The sequence below is a fragment of the Manis javanica genome, chromosome 11, assembly GCF_040802235.1.
Source record: "Manis javanica isolate MJ-LG chromosome 11, MJ_LKY, whole genome shotgun sequence".
In the NCBI taxonomy this organism is placed as follows: Eukaryota; Metazoa; Chordata; class Mammalia; order Pholidota; family Manidae; genus Manis; species Manis javanica.
The window spans coordinates 99,278,985-99,305,437 of NC_133166.1; the positions used below are offsets into that span (position 1 = coordinate 99,278,985).

General features: G+C 41.2%; 1 long non-coding RNA gene across 1 annotated transcript in view; it reads left to right on the forward strand.

Annotated features, from left to right (window-relative positions):
• The window catches only part of LOC140844485 (uncharacterized), a 180,859-nt gene that overhangs the window by 68,770 nt on the left and 85,636 nt on the right, over positions 1-26,453 (forward strand). The window lies entirely within an intron of this gene.

Consider the following 26,453-nt stretch of genomic DNA (forward strand, 5'->3'; position numbering starts at 1 on the left):
TTGAGGAACCTCCACATTGCTTTCCACAATGGTTGAACTAAAAAGAGCTTATTTTTAAGCCAATTAAATAGAACTATTTTATAAATTGATTATGTCATCTGGAGGTAGAAAAATACCATTTCTATTTAATGTGCAATATAGATGTACATAAATATGTAGACAGACATAAACAGATCACATAGCTTTCATTTAAAAATTTTAGTCATAAACAAGTGTAATAATATAAAACTCACTAGTTTATAAATATGAGTTGGAATAAGTTCAGTTTATCCTTTCAGATGGCTAAAGCTTTCTATTGCTTGTGGAGAAGACTTTTAAGACTTGTATTTGTTCTTGGCAAGTAATCTGAAGGAGTCTGTGGTCTAGAGTTTGGGCAAGCACGACTTTCTATCAGTTTGTATTTATAAAAGTCTCCCCCCACCCATGCCACCAGCTCTTTTTTTTTTTTTTTCTAGTCTTAAGTGAGTTTTTGCTACCTCCTGGGGTTTTTATATTTCAAAGACATGGTAAGATGTACATCTTCAAGGGACAGAGAAAAAATGCAAGATTTCTGTTCTGAGTTTTGGGTATATTTCCCTATTGTCAGAAGTCTAGGGTAATGAGTATATAAAGTTTTCCCTCCTTTTCTTAAGTGCAGGATAGTTGTACTTCCAATGTCCTGACTTCTTACAATATTTGCAAATGTTTGAAGGCAAAAAGGAAAAGTAGAAAAGGGTCTGAGTGGGTTTTGAGCTGCTTTCAGAATTTGCTTCTGTTTTTCTGAACAGTCAGGTTGTCAATTGAGAATTGTTGTATTTTTAACTCTTTTCTTTTTCCTTTGCATTCCTGTAAGCTATCTTTAAAGAATTTGGTAGCTTTTTCCAGTACAATGCTTTAGAGGTTGATTGGCCCACTCCACCACACTATTTTTAATTTATCTTTTTATATCAGGGAGAAAATTTTCAACCAAAGATTTCTATGTTCTGCTGTCTAGAGAACATGAATTCTTTGTGTGGGATCTAGAATGTATCCAAAAAGGACATTGCATAGGAAAGCCTGAAGCTCGCAGGCTCTGATTACAAAGTCTAACAAAACAAGCCAGCTTATTTCCTGGCTTTTGGCATTTATGGGAGTAACCTGTAGACCGTAGGCCTGGAGATTAGGCTGGTGGGCTCTGTGTAAATCTTGTTTGTAAAGGGAAGTTAAAACAAGCAGTTGAGTGTTTAAGGGATTTTTCTGGGGAAGATGGAGGAGTTTTGGGAACTAAGGGAATTTTGCTGAGAAGATGGGGCTGGATTTTAAGAAGGGGAATTTATGTTGGATGGGGACATTAATTCTGTTCTAAATTTAATTTCTGTTTTTTCTCCTTGCTAAGGGAATCCCTAAGGCTAGCAGTGTGTTTTGTTGTATCTACTTTTTAATTTGGTCTTTCTATCAGTAACAAGGCAGTTGTTTAGGATGAGAGTTCTCTAAAATTTTCTCAAATACCTAAATTTTTCTAATTCAACAGATCCATCATCTGGCCATTGATGAGTAGGATCTTAAATTAATCTCAGTAGCAACTCATACCAGTAAGTCTTTTTATGGCTTAAGATGTAATAGGCAACCAACAAGAGATTGTGAAAGATGCAGCCACTGTGGTCCAAAAGTACTCCCAAAGATAATCTAAGAAAGTAAAAGCATTTCCTTGAAGTGGTAAGAATGGTGTCTCCAGATCCACTAACCTGTGACTCCAGCAGGTACTCCTGGAATGGGATTTTGAGCACTAACAAAGCAACAGAGGTTACGATGACAAGCCCCCTTATGGGCCAGGACCCCTTCTGACAAACTCCCCTGAGATCTGATATAGTTGGGTAAAGAGAGTGCTGCCTGTGTCTTTGTCTTGGAATACCAGTCTTTTTGACCAGCTCCCAAGATGCACACTGGAACTTGGACCTTCCAGCTGGTGGAGACCAAAGAGAATATTCACACTGGTCGCAAAGCCAAGCTTTAGGACATAGAACAAAAGGAAAGGAAGATCTATTGGCTTTTTCTTCTAGGCACAGTAACAGCTTTAGCTAAGCCTTGGTTCCCCCAGATCCAAACTAATACGTAAGAGAGATGTGCCTCTGTGCTGGAGATCGTGTAGTGTTCTACAGAGCGCCTCGTTGCACAGAAATCATCTTGAGGCTATGCGTGACCTAGTGTCAACCTAACCAGTTCCATGACCAACCTATCCTAACGTGGGTCATTGAGTACAAGGGCAAGTGCTCTAACCGTTCTGGAATGCTTGACCCACACCCACCAATTTTGTCAGAAGTCCCAGGGTCTCAGAAGCAGCAGCCCCAGAGCAAGCAGTATCCAGCCAGCATAGGGTCCTGCCGACCAAGCAACTGCTGGGAAGGAAAATTTTTGCCTCTCCCCTTCTTGGTTCTTTGGCTGATACAATAATGAAGTTAACGTAGGACAGATGAACAGAAGTAGCAAATCCAGTTAAGTATGTACAGGGACCCCATAAGAATATGAGACCCACAGCAGTCAGGCAACTGAGGCTTATATGTCCTCCTGTGCTGAGGAGAAGGGGGTAGGAGCCTGGCACTTCAAAGGCAAGGAAGACAATTCACAGGAAGACCAGAAGAGCTAATGTTTGGTAAATAAACATTTGACAGGCCACCCAAAGACAGAGATCCAGAGAGGAATTTGATCACCAGGTCCTGCTGAGCTTCCCCCCAGCTTCCCACACATACTGCATATTCTTTGTAGTTATCTCTGGTGATTGTTCTCTCTGGGGACCAGGCCCTCTAACTAAAGTCTTCTAGGCTAAGGGGGAGTAGAATGCTCTAATGGAGTCTTTTGGCCCTTATTCGACTTCAACTCAAAGTGATGCACATGTCAAAGTGGCACATTTTGAGGGGACTTGTTCTAAAACCCTTCAGCTACTTAACCTCTTCTGGCTTTAGTTTCCTCATCCATGAAATAGGGAGAAAAATAGTATGTATCTTCCTTGGTTGTGGTGCAGATTAAATGAGTTATTGTACTTAAAACCTTAGACTAGTGCTTGGCCCATATCGAATGCTGTGTCTGTTGCTATTACCCCTCTTATCGCTACTGTTCCTAACTAGCTGTGTGATGTTGGGCAGGGATCAATTTTTTTCCATCTACTACATTGTGAATTTGATACATCCAGAGAGAATAAATGAACAAGAAATGGGGAAAAAGAAAGGCAAGACAAGGCAGAGCTTGTGTACAAGTGGACCGAAGCTGACTCTCAGGTGCTGGGTGCTGAGCCACGGTGCATGTGACTTCATGGTGGGGCCATCACCTAAGGCTTCACTCTTTGATGGCAACATTTGTCCAGGGAGTTGCTTCTCTTCTAGCTTGGATGCTGAAGCTAATAGATGGAGTCCTGTGACACTCTTAGCAAATAAGCTCCTCTGGCTTAGAGAAATAAAAACTCAGAAATAGTGAAGAAAATCCAGCCCCTTGAAACTGGTAGTAAACCTCAAAGATGAGAGTTAAGGTGGGAGCTTCCCTCCCAAGAATGTTCTAGAGTGTCACAGATCACAAGTCACAGTTTTTTAAACAAGGGGTTAGAATTATTCAGGTTTTATTATTCCCAAAGATCCCCTACCTGGAGGGGGAAATGGAAAAGCAATAGAAATGCAGGCTTAGCTGTCATTTTTGGCCTTTAGCACATTCTGTCATCAAGTATTTAGTACTTCAGTAAATATGATGTGTGGAATTGGGCGATGGGGCTGGGTGGGGTTGACAAAGCTTCTTACTTCAAGCAACAGCTGTCTTCAGGATGGATGGACCCTTGGAACAAGATACCTACTGTGGAGTTGTGGAATGCAGCCCCAGGAGAAACACCTACCAAGAAAAGAAGCATTTAAAACTTGCGTGGGGTGAGGTAGGGATAGAATAATTTATTGCTGACAAAAGAATGTTTTTCTTCCATCAAAAATAGAATTTATTGTCTATATAACATGTGGCATATTCAGACTGGAAGAGCAACATTTTGTTAGAGATGCTTTGCCTGATACATTGGTCCTAGATACTAGAATTATTTTAACAAATAAAAATAAGCATTTTTATTTAAAATAAATACATGCTGTTGTAGAAATTCCATGCACGGAAACAAAGAAAAATTGACATCTTTCATAATCTGATGACAAGATAACCAATTAGCCTTCTGTGGTAATGCTACATATTTTCTGTAATTTTTAAACCTGGTTAAAATGGCACATAAACACTTAAGTTCTAACTTTTTAAATTTAACAATTAAGCATAAGCATTTCCGTGTTATTAGAAAAGCTCATAAAATGTTTGTGATGAGTTTATACCATTCTGTTTGTTTCTATGTGGGAATTTACTAAACCGTAACAATGCTGGCAAATGCTCCACGTCACTTCCTATATGCCTGATACTGTGTCAAGTGTTTTACATACACGAACTCATTTAAATCCCAGTGACACTCTAAGGCTGACACTGTTTCACAGTGTCCTTATCCCTTATTTCACAGATGAAGAATATGAACGGTTAACTCACTTGCCACAGGTCTCTCGGTTGTAGAGTGATGGGGCCAAGATTTGAACAGAGGCATTTAGGGCTCTAGGAGTCATTCATAGCTCACAGTATACTCAGCTGCTCGACTGCTGTGGGCCCTCAGAGCATAGCTGTTAATATTTTGTTTTTTAAATAAAACTGCTAATAAGGAGTGTGGCTACTGAATCAACCAAGGCCAGCTCTTGGGGGTCAGGCTGGGTGTAGAGATACAGATGCTGCCAAGCTAGTGGGCCAGTGGGTGTGTGACAGACAGACTTGTGAGGATAAACCCCAGTAGGAGAGCCAGACTATTGGTGGCAGGCTCAGAATTTAAACTGTTTTCAGACTCTTTGCTACGCTATTTCTCTGTCTACTGCTCTGTGTGAAATGACACACAAAATCTTTTTAATAAGTAAAGACAGTGAAAGATTTTGAAAGTTTAATGTCTAGAATGAAACTTTTGGACCAGAACTATGGTTTATTAAGTGTAGCAGATTCTTTTCTTCCTGTTTCTATATGTACGCCTTGGCTTAACAAGTAATGGGCCTTTTCTGAGCTTTTTAATTATTGGGATGGGATTCTGTACCTTTCTTTTGCTTTAAGTGATGGGGTAGGATGACGTGTCTGTTTGGAGAGACTGGATGAAAGGTAAGGGGGGGCGGTCTGCCTCTTCTCACAGTCCAGGCACACCCCTGCCAATCCCAGCTAGTGGCTCCTGGGCCTTGGTCCCTCAGAGCTCAGCAAGGTGTGTGGCAGACCAGCCTCCTCCAAGTGGTTGGCAGGGTAGGGTCTGCTCTTCAGACCCCATCTCCCTAACCTGAGCCCTAGGAAGTCAGTGTGGCAGAAGGCAGTAAGAAGCCTAAACTAAGGTTCTGTGCCAGTTCTCCAGTCCAGGCTCACCAGCAGATACATTTCTATTTGCATCTCCCTAAGCCTATGTGTCTATTTCTCAACTGGTTTAGAATCTCTAGGTATAGGTGTATCATTAAAACTCCTTTTGAACTTCCACTTTGATCTTTTGTGTATTGGAGCCAAAAAGTAAAGACAAAATGTGAGAGTCACAGCCCTACCCCCACCCAGCCCCAAACACAGGGAATACCGTTTGGCAGGCTCAGCTTCTCTCCGTCTCCCTTTCTCTACAAATTCTATCTTGAGAGGCAAATTACTGAATCCCGCTGAGGCCCAGTGCTTGGACTCCAGTGATGCAGGGTTCCAGCAATTTGTGTTGAGGGGCATAAAGGAGAAGCAGGGGTGGGTGCTGCATATAAAAGGACTGAGATTTACTTATGGGGGGAATGAAAGAATAGAGATGGAAGAACAGGGCCAGAGAGAGGAAAGACAGGAACTCACACAGACAGCCACAGGACTCTTGGAGGGGAGCATTCAGGTCAGCTGGGGATTCTGAGCAATACTGAAAATCAGAGGAATGGGGAAAGATAATTTTAAGTCTTATATTGAAAGCTATGAATTGACACTTTTGTTGAGAGACACTCTGGTAAATATTAAGATTCTCTTAAAAGTCCTGGGAAGGTTGGGGTTCTTTGAATGTGACTCTGTAGAGTGGGCCATGACTCAGCCCCGGCTGTAGTCAGTTTACATTTGTCTTCCTAAATGTCGAGTCTGGCACAACTGATGTTGTCCAATGGAAATGGGAGAAATGCTCCTCAGTATCCTAAGCCCTGAGATGTGTAGATGTGGGTGTCTATTTTTGTACATATTCGGGGGCTTGGGGAGCTCTCAGATGGAGCCCATGCTGTTTTATATTAAAACTGGGAACTGCGGAGCCCTTTTCACTGTCCCCCTGGTGTCTACTTGTTTTGAGATACCAAGGATTTTCTGAGAAAGGGCATGTTCTAGAGAAAGAAGGTTGAGCTGGGTCAAGGACAATGCAGCAAAGAGGAGGGAAGGGGAAATCCTGACATCCTCCGGAATCCAGGCTCTGTGACATGTCCAGATTCTTGGATGCGGGGCTGCGACAGAAGTTAACATCACAACAAAAGCAGCTGCTTCACTGACTGTCACCAGCACCACGTGACACCAGGGCACTGCGTCTGCCCTGAGCACTGCAGCCAGCTTTAGCAGCAAGGGTGGCGGGAGGCCTGAGGCCTCGTCCTGGGTATCAGCACCTTTGTCTCAGGCATCTGTGGCCTCAGCAGCTGCTGTCACTGGGGGGCTTGAGTCAGCAGACACCATCTGGGTCCCAGAGACGTCTGTGTTCCCATGGGAACAGAGACCCAGAGCTGCTCTTCTGTGAGTGCCCTGTGACAGCCTAGCGGAGTCTGGGAGATGCAGCTTAATTTTATTTTTATTCTCCCTCTCCACATGGGCAGAAAACCTGAAATTATCTTAATGGGTAGAAGGAGGGAGAAACTTCTGAGTAGGTGTCAGCTGCACTGAGAAAAGTTCTGAAGAAGTTTGGCAGGAACCCCAGTCAGCAGTTACATCTGCGTTCCTGACATCAGGCCTGTAAGTTTGGATTCTAGGCCTAGGCAGATGGACCATTTGCCATGTGTCTGCTTTTTCCTGGCTCCTGTTTTCCAACAGCCCTCGCCGTTGGATCCAACTCTTAACAGATCTGACTCTTATGCACCTGGCACTCCCTGCACACACGCGTCCTCACACACATGGCTCCCTGGTTATCAGTATAAGGACATGAGAGAGTAGAGGAATGAGGTCCTTACTCTCTAGCCTGGACTAGCATCCTTCCGCCCACCAAAAGCAGGCTTGGCTTTGTGTTGGAGCTGCTGGTGCAGATTCTTCACAAGGTTCTTGTGCTGGGTGGGCACTTAGCAGTGCCCCTGCGGCAGCTGGGGGAGCGAGAAGAGAAATCAGAGATCCATACCCTGAACCTTTAGGAGCTGGATGTCACCGTGGGAACGGGGGGGAGGGGAGGATAGTCGCTGCAGAGCCTTGAGCTCATCTCCAAAGCAACAAATACAATACAGGTGGTGAATTACTGGCTCTTAGGGTGACCTAACTGCTGGGAAGGTCCTTTTGTTCCAAAGAGTTAGTGGCATGGTTCAAAGGAGGAACAAAGACACGTGTTTCGGTGAAATCCTCACAGACCTGACAGCAGGCTCCAGGAGTCCCTTTGGCTAGCTCACGGTGCTATTAGGTCCTGGACTGTCGTCACCAAGGCTGGCTTCAAGAGGCCATCCTCTTGTCTGAACATGGCATGACCTATGCCCCCATGAGGCTGGGTAATTATGGACACTGTATGCATATAGCCCTAGGCAAGAACCCAGGTGTCCCATGCTATCATTTCCATGCAAAGGACCAACACAAAGTTGAAGAGAAATGTAAACCCGTCTGGTTTCATGGGCGCTTCCTGTTGCTATCTGCCGTGGTGGCCCAGCGTCAACGGAACTCCAAACAGAGCTCAGCTCTCTCCAGCGTCTGCTGAAGGAAATCAGGTGCTCTGTGCTTTGGTCTTGGGGTTCCACTTCTGCCCCAGAGGCTCTGATCAGAAGCGAGACATGAAACTTCATCCTCGGCTCTCTGCTCCACAGAATAGTTACATGATGGATATGCTTTTAAACCAGGGAAATCAGAACGGGGTAAAGAGGGACCGTGAGAAATTCGGAGCTTAGTTAAGAGCACCTGAAACGTCTGGTGGAGAGTTTCAGACTCTAAAATAGGGGCAGTTCTTGCTCTGCTTAGGTTAGGGGAATTGTAGCCTCCTGGGTTTCTAAAAAAAGAATCTCAGAATTTTACAGGCAGACTTTATATCAACACTTGGGGCTGTGAGAATGAATCAGACAAACACGAACCAAACGTTCCTAGAAAAACAGAGGGGCTGAAAATGGAACTGCAAAGTGTTTTTGGCAGTTTGGGGTTTTGGAATATTATTAGCACCCTCCCACCCCAAACTCCACAGACAATTGACTGTATTTGGCTGGTGTTTATTTGCTTCTGAGACAAGTGATTCTGAAGCCTATTATGAGACGCATATTCCATGAAACACTGCCTTTCCTTATTATTAAGTATAAAACGGTTTACTCCATCTGGAGAGTGTTTTGATTTTAAATCTTTTAAAATCAGGCCTCCTTCTCCCCTTACCCCCAAGATCAATGCTCCCAAGAAAGTGGGCATGGCTGTAATAGGGGGCCTCAATCCCGGTACCAGCACCGGGAGAAGCACCAGTCAGGAAATCCAAGAGGCTGCCTTCTTAATTTAGATTCCCATTCCAAGCTTTGACGCTCCCATCAGCAAGCGATTGATTTTTTTTTCTCCCCCCCTCAGAAGATGACTTGCAATCTGGGAACCTGTGGAAACTGTATTTACTTTAACATCTCCACTTAATGCAATTTTCAGTCGCTGAGCCTGACAGACTTACTCTCTCCTTTATTCTAAGCAGCCCAGAGTCAGGTTAATCTAAGGTCAATCTAAGGCCGGGTGAGTGATCAATGCCGTTCCATTAGCTGGAGCGATCGTCCAAAGGCAGCCTTATACTAAGTACACTAGAGCAGGCGGGAAACGCCGCAAAGGTCGGGGAGGGAAGGTTTCAGGTTGTACTGGGAACAGAATCAGAGTGGAATCTGAGCATCGGTAGCCCAGCGTCAGGGGCAAAGCGATGGGAGTTCTCTACCACCGAGCACCCCCGCTCTTCCTGCGCAGCAACCGGCCGCTGTTGACTCAGTTCTGCCATCTAGTGGTCGGACACGGCCATCACCGCTAGCGTTCCTGAGCCGTGGGGCTGGGTGGGAGCCAGGCAGGGGGGGGCCTGTAACAATTTTTCTGAGTTTCCTGTCTCATTTTCTCTCTTCTCCCACTCTATTTTTTATCTTCTCCATTTTTCCTTTAGGAAACGGAGATCCCCGGCTCCGCTTATGAGCTCCTTTCCTCTCTCCACCTGCCTTTTTGGACCTTACAGATTTCTCTTTTCCGTTTGGAAATTGCCCATTATTGCTATCTACACATTGTCACCAAAACCAATTTGTGCAAACTAACAGGCTTATCAGTGCTGCTGAAATGAGCTTAAGACTGCTTCCAATGAAACAGATTAAAAACCAGATGAATGAAGCCCTCTAATAAGACATTAAAGATAATGACAAGAATGATTAACGAGCATGATGCATTGAGCAGATGTGAGGACTCGGATACCCAGGATCAGTAAACTAATAAAAAAAAATCTACCTTTAATTCCTTTTAGTCAGTGAGATATAATCACATCAACATTATGATTTTTTGGTTATTATTTATCTATGAGAGCAATATCACACCTTTCCTCCAAATTTTTTCAAAGCTTATTAGCCAGAAAAAAGAGAGAGATTGCTTTGGGAGGAGGGCTCTTCTCATTTCAGCTCTTAAAGAATATAAAGGAATGCATGCTTGCGTTTACCCCCCAATTATACAGACACTTTCTCATTTTTGTTTCCTCTCTGAGAGTGACCTATACCTAGACAGACTCTCTTATGTTATACAATCAGTTCATCAATTACTTCATTGTTAAGTCACATCAAGACAATCTGAAAATTATATTTCTACTGGGTAATATTGCAGAGCTTGGCTGTGGCTGCCACCTTGCAGCTCTGAGCTGCAGGGCCGTGCATCTAGGCCATGCAGCTAGGTTTATCTTCCTGCCTTGCTGTGTTTGAATTCGTGAAGGAAGGAGCATGGAGTGGGAAGTCATTAACTGCTCATTTAGAATTTTTGAACCCTACTCTGTGCCAGCCCCAGTCCTCTGCTCCAGGGATGCAGGTGAACAGGCACTTGGCTCTGCCCTTGATGACCCCAGAGTATAGTAGGGGGCAAAGGGGAGGGAAGACAGGGAAATTAAGGTGATCACAAGTAAACAAACCCATGTGACAAGTGGCTAAGATTAATACACAGCACCATGGATGCCTGAAGGAAGACATAACCTTCTGGAGAAGCTAGGGAAGGTGTCCCAAAGGAGGAGCCCTTTGAGGTAGGTATGAAAGGAAGAGCAGGGTTTTGCTAGAGAGAGAAAAAGAATAGGATGGAGAGAAAATATGTGCACAAACAGCCATGAAAAAGCCTGCTGTGCTGCGGGTCAGTGCTTGGTAGGGAACAGCAGCCTGGGAAAGCCTGGCTAAGGAGCCTGGGGACAGTCAAGAAGGACCCTGTCTTCCACACTGGGGCTGCACATTTTATCCTAAATTTAGCTGAAGCCATCCATGAATACTTTGAAAGAGTAGCTATATGATCAACCCTGTGTTTAAAACCGTAACTTTATTGAGCTCTGGAGAATGGGTTAAAGGTAGATGAGAAATGAGTCAGGGAAACTCTGCTAAAGTCATGATATGGTGAGAAAAACACACACAAGAACCAAGACAGGTATGTGTTTGTACCTGACTGTAGTTACTGACATGCCCTGTGATCTCAGGTACAATCATCTCTTGAATCGCAATGGTCTCATCTGTAAATTGAGGATAGCAATATCTACTTCCTGAGGTTTTGGAAAGATCAGAAATAATATAAAACAAGGCCACATGGCAGGCACATAATCCCCACCACAATGACAATTCTTCATTAAGTGTGGCTGAGGGGTGTGGAAGGGGATCGGGTATGATGGCAGGGTGTACGTGTGGGTGTGTGTGTGTTTCACTGTTAGGAAAATTGATGAATAAAATAACACTAAGTCATCACATTATGCTAAGAACAGAAGGGAATTTGGAATTAAAAATACATGTTCAGATGGATATATTATTTATGTCATCGATGTACTTTGCTGAATGAAATTTCACAGATTAGGCATTTTTGCAATATTTTAGAGATCCAGCATATTACAAATAACCGCACTTCACCCATTTCATAGTGCGGCTGTGAGGGCTCAAACTGCCTGTGCAATTCCTAGGTTACTGAAATGTCAGCTCTATGAGGACAGGAAGTCAGTCGCCACTACATCCCTAATGCCTCAAACTCAACAAAGTCAATACTTATTGAATAAATGGATGGATTAGATATAAATGATTGAAAAAAGCAGTGAAAACATCAGTTTAATTATCAATGGGTAGGGTCAAAATATCCAGTTTCAGTCTCTCCATTCCCTTCTTCAATTAAAATTTTACTCATGAATTTAACATTTAACAAAAAGTATTGAGTCCCTCTAAATATCCTTAGCCTCTATGTGCCACAGAGAATGAGGAGCTTAGTATACAATGGTGAATAATACAGACTGGCCTCACCCTGAGCTTATAGTCTAGTTACGTGGGCAGTTGGATCTCCTGAAGGCTGTGAAATGTATAGGCTCCTTTCTCCACTTCCCCCACTTTCCCCTGCACCCCACCATCATGCCAGTTGAGATCTGAATAATGAGTAGATATGAAAGGCACTGGGTAGAACGCAGCATAGTGAAGTAAAGGAGGCTGTGTGCTGGGACCACAAGCATTTGATTTGGCCTCTTGACTTCAGCACTTGTTACATGAGGGTTTGATCCAGTGGCTCAGCCTTGCTAAGCTGAAATTTCCTCATGTTTAAAATAAGTATTCTAATAGGAATTAATAAAATCAGGTATGCAAATCACTTGGTGTATAGTGGGCTCTTACTATTGTGTTTTCCTTACCAAGGGATTTCCTTATAGGTAAGATTGATAGCTATGGAAAGACAATTGTTTTCCAAAGGACTTAGAACTTTGATACCCACAGGTTGCTTATATTGTTTCCAAATGTGTCACAAAAGACAGTCAATTAACAACTTCATTCAGAAAGTGAGGAATCAACTCTTAAGACCTTCTACTAACTCTTGAAAATGTTCTTTTACTTTTCTGGTGGTTTATTAACATGCAATCAAGTCCAGATTCAGAAAGCTACACGTCTGCAGATACGGCACTTAAGACTCTTAAAACTTGACAGAATATGCAGCAATGAAGAGAAAAATCTAAAAATAATATGTTTTAAAAAAACACTCTCAGTGTTTAAGATACCAAATAAAAGGAGTTGAAGATGTTAAGTGCATTATTTTTACACACAGTTAAATTTATATAAATATGTGTAGAAAGCCATTTCTGAACTTAATGGGTATTTTAAATGTATCTTTTTAGTTTTTTAAGATTTTCTCCTCAGTTGAGCCAATCCCACACCTGCCATTTAACTTATTTCCTTGCTCATCTACAGAAAAGGAAGATGTCCATAAAAGTGTAACTTGCTGATAGATTCCAATTTTTCTAACCAACGTATCTGACTAAAAGATCATATTTAGAGATACTTAAAAACATTTCTGTAGTCTCCAAATGACTATTTAAAAATACTCATTTTATAAAAATCTGCATGGTTATGAATGCATATTTTACGAAGTGGACATTTACCCCTGGAGTGAGGCCTTGGGTCTCCATGTCACATTTGCTACTGTGACTCCTTGATTAAGAACATCCTCTCCCCTAGTTTCTAAGCTCTTTTTGGAAAAAGAATTGAGGATTATTTTTCAGGCACACTGTCGATATCCAAGAATGGGAGTTGCAGAGAGATGATGGGTCTGAACTGCATTCTCCCTTTAGTCTCTTTCTAGCTGGGGGGAATTCGCGTTCTAAAATCTGGGAGGAGGCTTCAGCTAACGTCTGTCTCATTTTCTGGGCAGTCCCTAAATCAAGTGTGTTTCAGGATAACAGGGCCACTGGGGGCAGGAACTCTTAAATTAAAGCTTTCTTTGTGACGATGAGAAAGAAATTGTCTACCACTTTGGTCCCTGGGAAACAACACCTGTCCCTGAGGTAAAGCAAATATTGCCATAAAGTGAGTCAGATTTTTTGTTCCCCAGTGCATATGAAGGTTATGTTTATACTCTACTGTAATTTATTAAGTGTACAATAGCATTAAGTCTAAAACAAAATGTCCTTGTTTTAAAAACACTTCTTGCTAAGAAATGCTAACAGTCGTCTGAGCTTTCAGGGAGTCATAACTTTTTGTTGGTGGGGGGTCTTGCCTTGATGTTGCTGGCTGCTGACTGATCAGGGACTTGGTTGCTGATGGCTGGGGTGGGGGGCTGTAGCAATTTCTTAAAATAAGACAGCCATGACGTTTGCTGCATCAGCTGACGCTTCCTTTCACAGATGATTTCTCTGTAGCTTGCGATGCTGTTTGGTAGCATTCTAGCCAGTGTAGAACTTTTTTCAAAATCAGAGTCAATCCTCTCAAACCCTGCTGCAGGTTTTTCAACTATGCTTGTATAATACTAACTCCTTTCTTATCATTTCAGCAATGTTCACAGCCTCTTCACCAGGAGTAGTATCCATCTCAAGAAACCACTTTTCTTTGCTCATCCAGCCCCTCATCCATTAAAGGTTTATCATGAGATGCAGCAATTTGGTCCCATCTTCAGGCTCCACATCTAATTCAAGTCCTCTTGCTGTTTCCACAACATCTGCAGCTACTTCCTGTATGGAAAGCTTGGACCCTTCGAAGTCATCCATGAGGGTTAGGATCAACTTCTTCTAAACACTTATTGAGGTTGACATTTTGACCTGTTCCCATGGGCCACAAATGTTAATGGTATCCAGATTGGATTCTGGAAATGTTAATCCTTTCCAGAAGTTTTCAATTTACTTCGCCCAGATCCGTCAGAGGAATCACTAACCTATGGCAGCCGTAGCCTTACAAAATGTGTTTCTTAAATAATAAGACTTGCAAGTCAAAATGACTCCTTGGTCCATGAATAGATGTTGTGTTAGCAGACATGAAACAACACTTGCCTTGTCGTCCATCTCCAGCAGAGCTCTTGGGTGACCAGGTGCATTGTCACTGAGCAGTTATATTTAGAAAAGAATCCTGTTTTCTGAGGCCTCAACAGTGTGCTTCAAATATTCAGTAAATCATGTTATAAACAGATGTGCTGTCATCCAGGCTTTGTTGTTCCATTTCTCAAGCACAGGTGAGTAGATGGAGGATAATTCTTAAGGGCTCTAGGATTTTGGGAATGGTAAATGAGCATTGGCTTCACTTAAAGTCACCAGCTGCATTAGCCCTGAATGAGGGAGTTGGCTTGTCCTTTGAAGTTCTGCAGCCAGGCATTTTCTCATTTCTAACTATCAAAGCCTTAGGTGGCATCTTTCAATAGAAAGCTGTTTCATCTACACTGAAAATCTGCTGTGTGGTGTAGCCATCTTCATTAATGATCTCAGCTAGATCTTCTGGATAATTTATTGTGGCTTCTTCATCAGCACTTGCTGCTCCATCTTTGCACTTTTCTGTTAAGGAAACAGTTTCTTTCCGTAAGTCTCATGAACCAACTCTGCTAGCTTCCAACTTTTCTTCTGCAGCTTTTTCACCTCTCTCAGCCTTCATAGAATTGAAGAGAGTCAGGGCCTTGCCGTGGATGAGGCTTTGGCTAAAGGGAATGTTGTAGCTGGTTTGAACTTCTATCCAGACCACTAAACCTTTCTCCATATCAGAATAAGGCTGTTTCACTTTCTTATCATGTATGTGTTTACTGTAGTAGCATTTTTAATTTCCTTCAAAAGCTTTTCCTTTGCATTCACAACTTGGTTAACTGTTTAGCACAAAAGGCCTAGCTTTTAGCCTATCTTGGATTTTGACTTTCCTTCCTCACCAAGTTCAATGATTTCTTGCTTTTGATTTCAAAGTAAGAGACATGTGACTTTGTTTTGCTTGAATACTGGAGGCCATTGTAGGGTTATTAATTGGCCCAAGTTCAATACTGTTGTATTTCAGGGAACAGGAGGCCCAAGGAGAGGGAGAGAGACAGGGGGATCACCAAGAGGTGGGGCGGTCAGAATATATACAACATTTGGTGATTAAATTTGCTGTCTTATATGGGTCAGGTTCCTGGCATCCCAAAATAATTACAATCGTAACAACAAAGATGACTGTTCACAGATCACCATAATAAATGTAATAATAGTGAAAAAGTTTGAAATAATCGGAGAATTACCAAAATGTGACACAAACATGGAAAACTGGTGCAGACAGACATGTGTGATGCAGGTTTGCCACAAATCTTCAATTTGTAAAAAATGCAGTATCTGCAAGGCACAGTAAGATGAGGTGTGCCTTTACTAAAATAATTAAGATAATATAACTTTTGAGATCTGTTTTTATTTTTCTATAAATGGGTTTATTATATCATTGCATATATAAATTAATTTAACTCCACAATTACTTGCAAAAATAGAAGTATTTCTAAAAAATAAGAGTAAAGTATATCATATACATAAAAGGAAAATAACATCTCCTTATACTGACTATATAAGCATTGGCAATAGCATAAGTTATTTATTATAACATAAGATGATTATTCCTCTTATATCTCTACATAGTTCATTTATTGATTATATCAGTCACAATACTATGACATGGATATTTTCCTAAAGGATAAAATTTTAAATATGATTTATTATTAATTTTTTTCATAAAATTGATTGCAGTCTCCTTAAAACTATATTTCATGGCTGGCAAAACTTAGAATTGATAACTTCAGTTGATTTCTGTTTGTAGATAGTACTACTCTTAATTGAGAAAATACTTTAGGTATTGAGGTATTGGCAAGCTCCAATTATAATTTTGCTAGGAGAGATATTAACTCCATTTTTAATATGTAAATGTATAAATACTTTATGCCAAATATTTTTGCATGTACTCTTTTTACCTCCATTTCTTCAAAAAATCATTTTATAAAACAAAACCTATCAATAAATTATCTACACTTGAAGGTATTTCAAAATAGTTCCATTTCAGTAGAAAACGTAAGTTTATAAAAAACAAAACAAAATACCAAGTACCCTCCATTAGAAGACTTTCCCCAGAGGTAAAGATATTCCAAAATATAATTATAGAATTTCAAAATTAAATGTTTTATGTTTTAATCTCTTATCATTGAGTTCGTTTTTTCCTTTGCTTTTGTGGCATTACATTTCACCACCTTTCTGGTTTCAAGATTTTCTTTCAATAATTATAATTTGCTATACATTTAAAAAGATGAAATTGTTTGGTCTTTTATCAGTTGAATATTTTGATGAAAGATTTGCAACTTCTTTCAAACAAAATGCAGCCTCAATTTAGAGAGCTGCTTTACAATAAGGTTAAATACCATTGTTAGATGCTTGGATTGATCTACAAAGGAGTTCTTTAAAAACTGAAACATTTCTAACATCAGATGGTGACAGACAGCAAAGAGAAAAGCATGCATTGCCATATGGAAACATTTTTAAAATAAATTCAAGATGAATTTTGTCACAAAAGTTTCTCATTTAGCTGGCTTCAAATACAGCTTCTGTTTTGACAGGTAGACTCTCCAAGCTTGTTTGGACACACTCATGAATAATATGTGCACTACAACCAATTCCAATTAGAGTTTTGCTCCATGATTTAATTAGAATGTTGTTTTTACCACAATATTAGGTTCTACCAAAATTTGTATCATACTTTCATTGTAAATACAAGGCACTTTACCTTCAGCTTTGAGTTTTTCATTCAGATTATAATTGCATTTACAATGATGTTAAATATTTTACCAAGATGGAATGACTTTCTGAAATTTTTACTTAGATTTCATGAATTGGATTTAAGATATATTATTAGAATTAACTGATTTTCTATTTGAAGAATCTCATAACACTAATGTAAAACTGACATCATCTCTTAGTGAAGTTCTCTAGCTAATGGAGCCAGTACTTTTAATGGCCATCAATTCACTTTCATACGTACACAGGAAAAGCTTGGTATTGGGAGTGAAATTAGAAAATCAGAAAAATATTCATTTGATCCAAATGAAAAGTCATGCTTTCCAGTGTTGTAAGTGAAGTTTTTGCAGTGTTGTTAAATTGACATCTTTGAAAATAGTCTTCTGAAATAATTGCTTACTTTTGAAATGGATGCTGATACTTCTCCAGAATATTTGTATCTTCTGTTGATATCAGGTAGATGATAAAAGTTTAGGAAATTTACATCTTCATCACCAAGTTTCTTAAGAAATGGAAATTTACTATTTAATATTTTATTAACATGTACCTTTTTTTTCAGATCATTGCTTTGAAAATGACAAAATAAAACAAAGGCTTACTAAACAATAAATAATACAAAACACTGAACAGATGCATTTAGATTATGCTTTCTGGGGTCTGTGGTAGGACAGTCAGCTCTATATTCCTGCACATATTTCACATATTCCAAGCCTATAATTCCTGTTGATTCCCACTGACGCACTGGTAGCCTGATAGCTTCCTGCAGCTCTCAGGCTGTGGCATTCATTGGCCATCATCCTGCTCAGAGTACAGTGGGCTACTGGTAAACCAAGGGGCCCGCAACACCGACAAGTAGGTTGAATCATCACCTGCCATCTTTCAGATATAACCACATGTTAATCACAACTCGATATACTAACTACATACAGTTAGCCAAGACTCTGGCAGAAGCTAAAGGTACAAAGTGGAAATTGTCCCAATCATCTTTATCTTAATGCTTTATTTAAAAAAAAGAATCTAGGATACATATTAAACTGCAGGACCGGGGACAATAGATTTAAACTGGAAGGGTTCCAAGCGAACTAGGATGTATAGTCACCATAATAATAGAGAGTATTTTTAATTGTGGAGGCTTAATAATTATTCGGTGTTGGCGATTAAATAAAGGGTTGGAAGCTTAAAGATGCACTTTATCTAACCAAATTAAAAATCAGCAGAACAGCACACATACTGGACTGGTTATAATAGAATCCAGTGATTCTCAACTTTTATGTTGAGATACAGGTTTAAATTCTGAACAAGTGAGCAATAATCAGGAAGCAGGAATTGCTGCAGGACAGCAGTGTCTCCTAGACCTTCACAGGGTCTCAAGTCATTCACAGTTCCAGCCCTGTTCACTTGATTGCCTTTCAGTTCTGTGGTACTTTTTGAGCTCAATTGTTTACTGCCTTAGCTGTGCTCTTGAATGTCCAGGAGGCAATGTTCTCACACTTCCTGTAGATGTGCAGTCTTTCTTGGGTGCCTGTGTGAGATGTGTAGAGCTCTTACCCACTATTCCCCAGCAGCTGATCTTACATCTTATTTCACTTATGCCAAGGTTCCATCTGACATATATCATTATAACATTGAATGTCCATTGTAGCAACAGCAATTTGTAAGAACAAAATGAAATTTTATGAACTCATTGATACACAGTGTGAAGAACCTGTGCTTGAGTCTCCGTTGAATGGAGCAACCCCAGTTCTCATTCCCCTGCCTTCCTGGTCCCATATAAAGCAAATTTACTTCATTGGCACAGGACTTCTACACATCCAGATGGAATTTACCCTTCCTCCAATGCCCACTTAACCTGCAGGAGTAAGGTAAACAGGTGAGGTGAAGCTGGCCTTATGGTCGTTGCTGCAGTGAAGACTTGCCTGATTTCTGCTAATAATCTGAGAGTCTGTTATGCTTGTGTTATTTTAGGTAGCAGCCATTTGGGGGAGGTTCTCCATACCCTTATCTTTTATAAGTGCTTGTATTTATTACAAATAAATATTTAAGTTTTTTATTCACCTCTCAACCTTTGTCGCATCAAGTCAACCTAAGTTGCATCAAGCTTTTTTACCACCAAGGACAACTGATAATATTGTCACAATTCTGCCTCATGCATTCATGATTGCATATTTAGCACCTATTAACTGCACACCTGACATGTGCTACCATGTAGTATGGGTAGTACAAATGTGAATAAAACACAACCCCTGACATCAGGGAGTTTGAGTTTGTAGACTGGTGGTGGATATGGGAAGGGAAGCAAACATTTTATAGCAGGTGCCCATTGTTATAATCACAGAACATATAAGCTCCACTGCACAAGTGGAGGAAAATGCCTAGAAACTAGAGCGAGTTTCCATTAGCTCTTCAGAGAGTAGATGAATGCCTGAGTTGAGGATCTTGCCACACTCCCGGTTGAGGAGTGATGGGTAGTAGGGCATTCCAAGCACAGTAAGTAGTCACGTAGATAAAGCCATCGTATAAGTAGGTGGGAGCCACTTCTGAATTCTGCATGCTCTTTTCTTTATTTGGAACACTCATCCTATCCACCCCATCCCACCCCTTGGCTTGGCTAGTTTAATCTCATCTCACAGATGACTTTATCCAGTAGTCCTTCCATGACATGCAAAGTCTGGTTTCAGTGCCCTTTTTATATGCTTCCATAGTGTCCTGAACTTCTAACTGAAACACACATTTAAATTTCAAGTTTTGAATGCTAGTTCTATACATAAATTCTAAGTTCTTTGCAGACAGGAAGTAGAAGGCCACATTGCTCACGGTATCGCTCTGCTTCCTGGCACAGCCTGTGATATGTAATAAGGTCTCAGTATATTGAACAAAAATGAATGAATAAGTAAGTGTATCAAGTCAGACCATGTAAATTGAGAGATAATTTTCTTCAAAAGCTGACTGAAGTTCTTTTAGACTCCTGTCAGCCACTCCTTTTAATTTTTTTATAGCCCTCCTGTCTCATAAAACTTGGTGCCTGTTCTCCAAAGGACATTTATGAGCGTGTTTCTAATCTGGCCTAAGATGGCAAACTGAGATATTTCCCCTTGTAGGTTCTCATCCAAATTATAGCTTGAAAGTGTACCAAACAATGAATGCCTAATAGCGAGAGTAAGGGTGGACAGGTTCATGAGCTGAAGGATCTCAGCCTTTCAGACAGGATGGATGGGCATATTTGGCAGATGAAACAGAGGAGAAAGCTGTTCAGACTTGATTATTTGCTGGATTAGGCTGCAACGTAGGTGAGATTATCCTGCCGATTAGAACCCAGACATGCTTGCAGCTTGGTGGTGGTAAATACAGAGGATGCAAGGGGGGATAGTAATTGCAAAAATGAAGATTAATCCAAGATTTACCTGCAGAAAGCTATGCTAGGTATATTCACTCTCCTGTTCCCTTTCCCGTTCAGAGTGACAGGCCAACTGGTATTACTCTCAAGGAAAACATCTAGATGTTCTTCTCCAAAGATGAACTTCGTGGGGCAACCAAGGCTTCTTGAATGACACTGGTGGCCCAGAGTAGAGTTTTTCTTATTCTGGCACCTGAGAAGCTGGCAGTCCAAGGGCCACTGACTTTCCCATTCTAATACAACACAGCCTAGAGTGAAACTGCTAATGGAAATAGCATGTATACCCATGTACAAAGACATCAGCTTTCCCATTAAGAAAGAAGCCTGTTGGGAAAACCATGCCTACAAACATGCAGTAAATGAAATGTACTCTGTCTACACGGAATAATCAGCCTAGTCCTCAATTCCTCAATAAAAGAAACAAACAGGACTCACCAGAACATGAAGGAAACAAGAGCATGAAGGAGTCTGGCCAAGAAAATAATGAACAGCTGATCCCAGAGGAACAAGTGATTACTTATGAACAAAACAGAAAAAATGTGCTTCGTGGAAGGAACAAGGTAGGGATGTGATTGATTTCATGGAAATAAAAATATGATTGATACAATGAAGACTGCTAATGGTCATCAGCTAAGCACCAAATTTGTGTGCTTCCTTCCAAAATATATACAGTTATTTTGGGAAGCAATTATTTAATCAGGAAGCAGATGTCAGAGCCCTCCTCTGCCAAACTGCATGTAGGTGAGACCAAATGAGCATTTTCACCAGTGGAATGGGTGCAGAAATGCCATGGGGCATGTGCATGGCAAAGCTGTTGATAGTCAGCTTTGTTTCCTCTTTCCCCTTCTCCTGGCTGTGTACAGGGGGCCATGAGGCCTTAGGGGGTGGTTAAGCCTGAGGAAGTCACGATCCTCAAAATTTCTTTTGAGGAGGAGCTGCCTGATGAACAGAGACAAATATATTTTCAGAGTTACACAGGCATGACATAAACTTTACTGTGGTAAGCCACTGAAATTTGGGGGCTTATTTGTTACAGCAGCAGATGGTGTTGCCCTTACTAATACAACTGACAACATTTAATTTTTAAACATCAGCAGGAAGGTAGGAGGAAAAGTTGAAGAAATCTCCTAGAATCTAGAACAATTAGGGGGAGAAAAATAAAATTTGAGAACATATAGGTGACATAAGGAGTTGATCCGGAAGCAATAAGCACTAAAAAGCATTGAGGAGACAAAATGATCAAAGATACACTAAAAAGTAGTTCACAGAGCTAAAGACTGAATTTTCAGATTGAAGGGGATCAGTAAGGCCTGAATAAACCTAAACGAAGATAGGTACTTGCAGAATTTCAGAAGATTAAATTAAAAGGAAGACCTTAAAAGTTATTGCATGAAAAAACATATCATATATAAGGGGGAAGATTAGACTGGCTTTCGGTTTCTCAGCAGCATCACAGTATGCCAACAGGAAATGGAGAAATGACTTCAATATTTTGAGGAAAAACATTGCTCAGCCTAGATTTCTAATTTAGACCTAGTTAGCTATCAATCACTTGTGAAACAAGGATGTATCCAGACATTCAAGGACTTAGAAAATTTACCTCTTATGTGTCCTTCCTAAATTATTTTACTCCAACAAATGGAGAAAAAAATTGGAAAGATGTGATGTGGGATCCTGGAAACAGTGGATGTGCTGTGGGCTAGGAGAGTCTCAAGTATTTTCAGGGTCTGAGCTTGGGCCTCTGTAGGAGAGATGACTAATATGCCCATTGTTTAAACATTCAGTGAGGATTTCCTGGCATTTGTATCTCAACATCTCCCAATTTACAGAGGCATTCTCTCAAAATTTCATTGCATTAAAATAGGTCTTCAGCTCTTCCCTGTTTCAGGCTGATTAGTTTTTGGCCCACCTGGGCCACTCTTCTTGGAATTTGAGACCAGATATTTTTCACAGTGTTTTTTCTCGTATCCTTAATTTCCTGTTCCTGGGCTCAAATATAGTCCCCAAATCTTCAACATTTCTCCCATGAAGCATAGAAGTCTTTATGGAAAAAGTCCCAGTGGACTCTACCATATTCCAGACTTCCTCAGGTATATATGCAGATTAGGCTCCTAGGTTGACCCCTAGTCTATATTGTCCAGAGCTTGCAGAACACTAGTCCCTCACTGTCGGAGGATAAAAGTGGTTCTGTGGATAATGTTTCCTCCCATTCTCCTCTCTTGAAGAGTCATACATTAGCATATTAAGAGCTCTGAAAATATTTGCAGTGAAGAAACCTGATTAGCTTTGTTTAACCCAGCATCTCCTAGATGTAATTGATCACAGATCTCTGCCCCCACCCGCTTTTCTATTAACATATTTTAACAACCCAGGGACTAAGTTTTCTTAAAATTTTTACAAATGCTGCTCTAGCAGCCAAGCCAATCTATAGAGTGATATGTATGCCCATTGTGTGTTTTATCTATGATATGACTTCAGATCATAAATATATCAGAATGTATTTAGAAGAGGCAGGTATTCAGTCAGTCCTTGAATGAAGATCCAGTATTATTGCTCTGGTCAAGCAAAGAGAAGGTCCACTCTGGAGACCCACTAAATTCTGGGTGTCTTGAATACTGTCTCTTAAGATGCATAAGGATAAAATAAAATCATGTCAAGGAACTGCAAATGGATAAAATGAAAAATACATATATGCCAAGACAGCAGAATAAATGGGGTGACCAGAACAATGTGTATGCAGAAGCTTAATACATATTTTTGATGGTGACGTGATGATGATTCAGAATAAAGAAGCTGAGATGCACAGATCCCAAGGGGGTGGGGTCCCTGTCGGGGCACTGAGCCTCTGATAGTGAGATAAGCTTGCTCCTGTGTTAGGATCAGGTCCTTGCCTGTTAGCAGCTCTCACTGCCTCTGCCGGTGGTCTGCAGGAGTGGGAGGGTGGTGGGTAGAACATCTAGTTAATGGAGGAGATGGGATGCTCTGGTTTTGTCCATTCCTTAGAGCTGAATTTTAAAAGAGAAGTTAAATTAGTGAAATGCAATAGCCTTTTGTTGCTTTCCTTGCAAATCAGGTATTTACTGTTGTAACACACATGGGCATAAACATTTACCACTTGGCTATTTATGTGTACATGAAAGGTGGTGAGCATGGTGGTTCTAAGCGATTATGGAGTCAGACTCATGTCTGAACCCAGTTCCACCAATTACTTGCTGTAATTAACCTGGTAATTGACTAGCCTTAGTACACTTGGCTATAAAATGGGGCTATCGTCTGCCTCATTATGCCAGTATGGAGATTAAATGCAGTAATGCACATGGGCACTTAGTACACTACCAGGAGCATAGTTGGTGCTCAGTAATAGTAGCTGTCATTAGAAGTTCATGTGCTATCTTGCAATAAACTGTTCCTTGAGGGTAAGATCTCTTGTCTTTAATCTTCATCTCCTAAGGCATGGAGCCTTGAACATAGTACACAGCAATTAATTGTAAATTGATAGTCTAAGATTATGTTGACATACTTTAAGGAAAACGAAGGGCAATTATCCATTTAATCTGAAAAAATCAGTCTTCCAGTGGATATTTTTGTTACGGCCCAGTTTGGTTATCTGCCCTAATTAACCCTTCCACAGCTGCCCAATCTGTCATTCTTGAAGACTCGTACTGGAGCTTTTCCCCCACCACCATCCCATACAAACAGGTCCACGTGCTTTCATGCATTAATGGAGAATCTGCTCTCCTCTCCTTCGCTTCCGGAGGCATGGGGAGTGTGGGCAAGGACCACGTTCCCCTTACGGGAGCAGAATTCTCCAGGTTGACTGCCCTGTTTACTGAATCGCATGGATACACATCTAGTTCCTCCCTTCACCCTGTCAACGTGCACCCACCTGGGCTGGCTGGAATGTATTAATGAAGAGCTTGAAAGTCAGTCTATCACCTTGACAGTCACACACATCTTACAAAAGAGGCAAACACATCTGGGTGGTGGACTGCATCTTTCACTTTCCAGCTGGACTTTTGCATGTCACACAGAGAGGGGCTTGCGGGACTTGCAAAGCAGCAATTGATGCTGCTGCTGCTATGCCCAGTGCTCAGGGGAGTGGCAGGGGAGTTGAGTGGCAGGAAGGGAACCTTCTTGGGAGTCCCTTGGCCTCTTCTGTCTGCCAATCCAAGCAGTGATAAGGCACCAGCCACCTCCACCCAACAAGGCTTCATGGCCCCACGCTGACGTAAAACCACAGTCCCAGGGAAAGCATTAACATTCGGAGCTCAGCTGTGTCATCCCCGTTGCCATAGCAATGCCGGGAACTATATTTTGTGTCCGATGGTTATTTCTCCACACTAATGAAATGGACATTTTTCTTCAGTGAATTGAATCAAAACTAATTGAGTAGTAATCAGCACAGACCCTGAAGTTCAGGGAAATGTAGTCTTGACTAGTGCTTTGTAGAAACGCAGAAACCATTAACTATCTTCAAATGAGATCTTTTTAATTAGTGGAATCTTAGCAACCTATTACAGGCGGGTGTGAGTGTTATCACAAAAACCTCCTCATTTGTTTAGTGCTGGGAGGGGAAATTTGTTTTCAATTAATTCAAGTGCTGCTAGGGTTCTATGGTTTGTTGTGCCCCCTTCCGCAGTAAATATCCCCAACTGATGTGTGCTCCTAGATGGACTCTAACACAATTTTACATATATGTAAAATTAATGATTTGGGTTCTTACATATTTTCAGAAAGGAGTCTTTTTGCTGAGACCAACTGTTCCTGAAGTCTATAGAGCAGTGGAGGTGAAAGTGTGTTTTTTTTTGTTTGGTTTTGTTTTTGTTATCTTAGAGCTAAATATTTCCAACTTCAGATCTCACTGTAATGGAAGGTGCTACACAGAGAAATGGCTGGGAGACACAGGGTCATGATCTTTGTCCTCAGGTATATCTACAAATTCTTCTTTGATTGATCTAATGGTTCTTGTCGCTGTGTTCTGATTGGGAGAAGCAACAAAGGTACAGGCACATTAATAATGTCTGTGCATTAATATTCCCCTTCTATGAACGTAATACTGTGCATTATTATATGCTGATCTCTATCGCCTTTGAATATGGGCCTAACTCACAGCAAAGAGACACTTGGTTATGTGCAAGTGAGAGCTCTTTACTTCACTGAGATAGACTAGAACATTCTCCCTACCTTTTTAAGACAGCTCACTTCTCAGGTGTGAATCAGTGGTGGGCTAGGGATGGTTAAATGCATCCCTAATTTCAGACATCCTGATTCTCTTTATTTGTAGAGTCCACTGAGATGTATCTAAGGTCCCTTAGCTTTCTGAGCCTTCCCAGTGTCACCTGGCCTTGGGGAACAGGAGCATCAACACTTCTTTCCTGCTGTTGAGGTGATCAGACGGGCAGCAGGCTCATGAAGTTGGTATGAGAAGCGCCCCCCACCCCACCCCAAGGCTGTCTTCTTGAAGTTAGCATCAGAGCCAGGTGGGATGTGAGGACATGCACGCCAACATTTGGCAAGTAGATGAACAGATGAGTCACTTCCCTGGGACTCAGAGTCTAATGCTTCCAACCAGCACTAAATTCACATTAAAAATTGATTGTGTCATAATTTTTGAGAACAGCCAGACCTGATGGCGCATGGTAGCATTTCCTGGAGGTGAGATAAAGCTGTCTCTCAGCTGGCTGGTAAGAGGAAGTGGCGAGGAAGGGGCAGCCAAGGAGAGAGAACGGGGGCTCGCCTCCTCCACGCGCACCTTCCTCTTTTACAGCCTGTAGGTCTAAAGTGGGAGAAGACGCTCTTCTGTCACCATAGCAACTTCAGTGCATCACCATGAGATTAGGGGGTTGAAAGGCAAGAAATGCCAAGTTTGGAGGAGTTAGAGGGCGGTAGCAGGAGGCTGGGCTTTTGCTAGAAATAAACACAATAAGGTAGCAAGGCAATAGAGGAGAGTGGATTTATGGTTTATGACATTCCTAAAATATCTTTATTTAATAATGAAAACTTCATTATCCGGGCCTGGGTTGAAGTGTCGCTCTGGGCCCTTGGAGGATCCCAGCAAAGATCTTTCATCTTGACAGAAGTTCTAAATTACAACATTAGTGTTCTAACGGAGAGGCTGTTATTGCCTATTTGGTCTGTCCAGGGAAATGAGGCACACGTTGCTAGAGAGTGGGTTATTGAAAT